This window comes from Myotis daubentonii, chromosome 11 (assembly GCF_963259705.1).
Source record: "Myotis daubentonii chromosome 11, mMyoDau2.1, whole genome shotgun sequence".
Lineage (NCBI taxonomy): Eukaryota > Metazoa > Chordata > Mammalia > Chiroptera > Vespertilionidae > Myotis > Myotis daubentonii.
This window is the reverse complement of record NC_081850.1, coordinates 77,154,392-77,160,787: the sequence shown is the minus strand read 5'-3', so window position 1 is coordinate 77,160,787 and position 6,396 is coordinate 77,154,392.

Below are 6,396 nucleotides of genomic sequence, written 5' to 3'. Positions count from 1 at the left end.
TGTGTCCCACAACACCCAGCAGCAGTATGTGCGCTCGTGGCTCACGCCCTTGCCAGAGGGGGCCAAGGAGCTGGACTTTGAGGGGCTGGGCCTGCACCCCCTCTTCAGCTCGAGCTTCGAGGAGGAGGAGCTGCAGCAGCTGAGGCTGGTGGACAGTATCAAGCAGTACCGCTTACGGGTGACCATCTTAGACCTCCTGCCAGGACCTGAGCAGCCAGGTGACGTGGCCAAGCAGCAGAGGACTGCAAGGCCATTGCTAGCTTCCAGGAGGGCCAGCAGGAGGGGCAGGAGGGCCTGGCTGGCCCAGCCCCGAGGTGCCCAGGTACACCAGCAGCTCCTACCAGGAGGACCTCTACCAGAAGTGGAAGCAGAAACAGAAAATCACCATACGCTCAATGTCAGCAGTTGGCCCTGTGTGTAGCGCTGTTTCCTCCTGATCCAGTCAGGGCATGTGCAGGAGGCAACCAATTGATGTGTCTTTCTCACATCCATGTTTCTCTCTCTGCCTCTCACCTTCCCTTCTACTCTAAAAATCAATGAAAAATGTACTCAGGATTAACAACAACAACAAAAAATATGCATACATATACACATATACATAAATACATGAATATTGGGGGGCTGGGAGGGTGGGGCCCCACAGATGCACAAATTTCGTGCACCGGGCCTCTAGTCCTATATAATAAAACCCTAATATGCAAATCGACCGAATAGTGGAACAATTGGTCACTATGATGCACACTGACCACCAGGGGCAGACACTCAATGCAGGAGCTGCCCCCTGGTGGTTAGTGCGCTCCCACAGGCGGAGCGCTGCTAAGCCAGAAGCTGGGCTCACGGCTGGCGAGCGCAGTGGCAGTGGCAGGAGCCTCTCCCACCTCTGCTGCAGGCAGAGGAGTGAAGGGGTCCCAGACTGTGAGAGCCCCAGACTGCGAGAGGGATGTCTGACTGCCAGCTTAGGCCCACCCCCTGGAGATCAGGCCTAAGCCGGCAGTCAGACATCCCCCAGGGGTCCCGGAATGCGAGAGGGCGCAGTATGTATATAAGTTCTTTGGTTAGCCTCTTCTTGCCTCCCCTCCTCCCCTCTGAGATATGTCAGTCTATTCCATGCCTCCCTGCCTCTGAACCTATTTTGTTCCTCAGTTTATTATGTATTAGATTCCACTTATAAATGAGGTCATGTGATTCTTGTCTTTCTCTGACTGGCTTATTTCACTCAGTATGATAATCTCCAGGTCCATCCATGCTGTCACAAAGGTTAAGAAATCCCTCCTTTTTACAGCTGCATAGTATTCCATCGTGTAAATGTACTGCAGCTTTTTTATTCACTCATCTTTTCATGGGCACTTGGGCTGTTTCCGAATCTTAGCTTTCTTCTTAAGGCTGAATAATACTTCACGTTTTGTTTATCCATCTATCAATGGACGTAAGCTGCTTCCACTTTCTGGCTATTGTGAATAATGTTGCTCTGAACATAAGTGCAAATATCTCTTAGAGTCCCTGTTTCCAATACTTTTGGGTAGGAACTCAGAAGGTGAATTGCTGGATCACTGGTAATTCTACTTTTAATGTTTTGAGGAACTGCCATATACTGTTTTCCATCATGGCTACAGACATTCACATTTTCATCAACAGTGCACAAGGTTCCAATTTTTCCACATCCTCACCAACACATGTTCTTTTCTGTTTTGTTGTTGTTTTCTGTTTTTATGGGCATAGCCACTCTAATGGGTACAAGGTGGTACAGGTCTTTTTAATTATGTGAATTGTAGTTTTTTTCCCCAGTCTGTGGCTTGCCTTTATGGTCACTTAACAATGTTCGAGTAGAAGTTCTTCATTTCCACACTAAAGTCTGCCGTTCCTTTATGTCATAGCCAACAAACTTTTGCACAACCAGTATCACAAAGATTTTTCTCCTATGCTTCTCCCACAGGCTTTATAATTTTAGGTGCTACCTTTAGGCCTATGATCCATGTTTTAAAGCGTACAGTTCATTTTGTCTTAATTTTTGTAAATGGCATGAGGTATGGATCGAAGTTCATTTATTTCCATATTAGTGTCCACTCAGCAGTTGGTGAACATTAGGGTTACTTCCCTTCTTGAGTACGATGAATAATGCTGCTATGAACATTTTCTCCTGGGTATATACTTCGCAGAATGTCTAGGTCCGATGGTAACTCTGTGTTTAACTCTTTTTTTTTTTAAATATATTTTATTGATTTTTTTTACAGAGAGGAAGGGAGAGGGATAGAGAGTTTAGAAACATCGATGAGAGAGAAGCATCGATCAGCTGCCTCCTGCACACCCCCCACTGGGGATGTGCCCGCAACCACGGTACATGCCCTTGACCGGAATCGAACCTGGGACCCTTCAGTCCCCAGGCCAACTGCCGGGGTCCAACCCCAGCGGGTCCAGGGGTCCCCAAAGGTGTGGACGGAGTCGGCGAAGAGGAAAAGACTCAGAGACAGTGTTCAGTTCATCAGCAGCCTAGCCAGGATCTCCAGCCAAGTTCTGGTCTCGATCTCCAGAGAGGTTCTGCTTAGGATCTCCAGCCAGGTTCTGTCCAGGTACTCCAGTCAGGTTCAGTCACCAGGTTCCAGTCAGGCTCTCCTGCCAATCTCCGCAGTCAGGTTCAGTCCAGGATCTTTTGCCATGCTCTCTCGCCAGGCTCCGCCTCCAGGCTCCCAGGCCAGTCCCTCTCCAGGATCCTCCAGCATGCTCTCGCCAGCGAAGTTCTTCTGTCTCTAGAGAACGTTCTGTGTAGGTTCTGTGCCTAGGCTCTGTCTCTCTTGGTCCTGTCTTCCAAGCCCTGTGTTCTAAGTTCTGTGTTCTGAGTTCTGAGTGTTTCTGTCTTGTTACAACTGTATTTATACCAGTTGATTCAATCCTATCAATCTCTATTACAAAGGTTAGGGCGTTTCTTATCTCCATTCCAAGGAGAAAAGATTATGTAGTTTAAGCATGATTGTTCGTAGTTAAAGTGATTAATTACCCGCCTGGCACTTAGTTGAGGGGTTTTATTCCCTCCCTAACTTCAGGGGAAAATCCCTACCTGGGGATTCAACCTTTCTTGGAGAGGTGACCTTGGTTAAAACACAGCGCCAAGAAGGTGAGCAAACATATTAAGAACCGTATGCCATATATGCCAGGTCCCTTGAAACAGCAAGGATGGACCGGCTCCCGGGAAATTCCCCCTTTTTTATTTTTTAAAAGCAAGCATTAAAAAGAAAACCTCAAATGCTCTCTTATATCCATTTTAAGAGTAGGATTGGCGCTTTCTGCTATTACCTGAGTCCTGATCTATCATCCCAGGGAGAGCTTGCCAATCCTGCACTTTCCCAGGGTAGAAAGGCTGCAGTGGGGTTAAGGATAAGGCTCCTTGGGCCTACCTTCTCCCATGCCTCTACATTTACCTTTCCGGCACCTTTCCTTCCTCAGAAAAGCATGGACGTATTTCTTGTATAAAATGTTCCATCTGCCGAAACCGGTTTGGCTCAGTGGATAGAGCGTCGGCCTGCGGACTGAAAGGTCCCGGGTTCGATTCCGGTCAAGGGCATGTACCTGGGTTGCGGGCATATCCCCAGTGGGAGATGTGCAGGAGGCGGCTGATCGATGTTTCTCTCTCATCGATGTTTCTAACTCTCTATCTCTCTCCCTTCCTCTCTGTAAAAAATCAATAAAATATATTTTAAAAAAAATAAAAATAAAATGTTCCATCTGACTGGGAGTAACCTTAACTCCTCTGCTAGCAAGCATATGTGTTTAAAGATCAATACGGAGTCTTTTTTCTTTAGACTCAGTATGGCACATCTTCTTAATCTAAGAATCAATACAGAGTCTTCTTTCTTTGGACTCAGTATGGCACATCTTCTCAATCTAAGTTCTCTACTATCCACCTTCTTACCCTACTTATCCTCTGTAGGGGGGTTTGCAGCACCCTGGTGGAGTCCTATCCGTCCCGAATGTGGGGGTTCTCAATGGGGGGGGGCTTACCTATGGGAATCCTGTTCCAGGGGTTCCCAAAGGTGTGGACGGAGTCGGCGAAGACTATCCACCCTCTTCCTACGGTGGAGTCCTATCCGTCCCGAGTGTGGGGCGCTTACCTAGGGGTCCCTGTTCGGGCGCCAGATGCTGGGGTCCGGCCCCAGCGGGTCCAGGGGTCCCCAAAGGTGTGGACGGAGTCGGCGAAGAAGGAAGGGCATGGAGACAGTGTTCAGTTGATCTCTTGCCAGGCTCCACCTCCAGGCTCTGAGGCCAGTCCCTGTCCAGGATCCTCCAGCATGCTCTCGCCAGCGAAGTTCTTCTGTCTCTAGAGAACGTTCTGTGTAGGTTCTGTGCCTAGGCTCTGTCTCTCTTGGTCCTGTCTTCCAAGCCCTGTGTCCTTAGTTCTGTGTTCTGAGTTCTGTGTGTTTTTGTCTTGTTGCATCTGTATTTATACCAGTTGATTCTAATCCTGTCAATTTCTATTACAAAGGTTAGGGCGTTTCTTATCTCCATTCCAAGGAGAAAAGATTATGTAGTTTAAGCATGATTGTTCGTAGTTAAAGTGATTAATTACCCGCCTGGCACTTAGTTGAGGGGTTTTATTCCCTCCCTAACTTCAGGGGAAAATCCCTACCTGGGGATTCAACCTTTCTTGGAGAGGTGACCTTGGTTAAAACACAGCGCCAAGAAGGTGAGCAAACATATTAAGAACCGTATGCCATATATGCCAGGTCCCTTGAAACAGCAAGGATGGACCGGCTCCCGGCAGCCGACACTCTATCCAGTGAGCCAAACCAGCTAGGGCTGTTTAACTCTTTAATAAGGAATTGCCAAGCTGCTTTCCAAAGCCACTGAGCCATTTCACTTCCCAAAGCAATGTAGGAGTGTTGTTCTACTTCCTGATAACACTTGTTATTGTCTATCTCTTTGATGATGTCCATCCTAAGGCTATGAAGTTGAGCTCACTGTGGTTTTGATTTGCATTTCCCTGATGACTAATGATGCTGAGTATCTTTTCATGTGTATCTTGGCCATGTGCATATCATCTTTGGAGAAATGTCACTTCTTTTGCTATTTTACATTGGGTTGTCTTTTAATTATTTAGTTCTTTATGTATCCTGGATTACTGTTCTTTATCAGATATGCGATTTGCAAACATTGTCTCCCATTCTGTGGGTTGTCTTTTCACTTTTTTAAAAAAACTCTTTACTGTTGAAAGTATTAGATATGTCCCCTTTTTGCCCCCATCGACCCCTTCTAGCCCGCACCCACCTGCTGCCCAGGTTGTCTTTTCACTTTTTTTTTTTAATTTCTTTATTGGTTAAGGTACTACAAATGTGTCCTCATCCCCCCATTAACCCTCAACCTCCCTCCCCCTTTCACTTTCTTGATGGTGCCCTTTGAAACACAAAAGTTTTTAATTTTGATGAAACCCAATTTGCCTGTATTTTTCTCTTGTGCTTGGTGTCATATTAAAGAAAGCACTGCCTAATCCAAAATCCCAAAGACTTAACTCCTATGTACGGTACTAAGAGTTTTATAGTTTTTGTGCTTACATACACATGCATTTTTAAAAATTAAATTTATTGGAATGACATTACTCAACATGAACATATAGGTTTCAGGCGTGGGTTTCTAGATCTGGATATTGTTAAAGGACTAAGGGGACACTTGCCAAATGGTTCCCCAAAGGTCACCTCTGGGGAAGGGCATGAAATCGGGGTCTGGTTAGGGTTTGATGGGGATTTTCATTTTCTCAGCCATATATTTCTGTATCGTGTGGATTTTTTTTTTTTTACAAGCATGGCTAACTGTGGTAATTTAAAATCAATAGCCTTTAAACATATCAACAGACTTTTTTTTTTTAAAATATATTTTATTGATTTTTTACAGAGAGGAAGGGAGAGAGATAGAGAGTTAGAAACATCGATGAGAGAGAAACATCGATCAGCTGCCTCCTGCACATCCCCTACTGGGAATGTGTCCGCAACCCAGGTACATGCCCTTGACCGGAATCGAACCTGGGACCTTTCAGTCCGCAGGCCAACGCTCTATCCACTGAGCCAAACCGGTTCTGGCATCAACAGACTTTTTAAAGGATTCAGAATTACACATAGTTAGCTCGACTGGTGTGACTCAGTGGTTGAACGTTGACCTATGAACCAGGGCGTCACTGGTTCAATTCTGGTCAGGGCATATGCCCAGGGTTCGGGCTCAATCCCAGTGTGGGGCATGCAGGAGGCAGTCGATCAATGATACTCTCATCATTGATGTTTCTCCCTTTCCCTCTCCCTCTCTGAAATCAATAAAAATATATTTTAAAAAATTGACAAAGTTAGTTATTAGAATTGGGGTGAGGGTCATGTGGAGATAGGATTCCTTACCTAGATGGTTTGGCTCAGTGGATAGAGT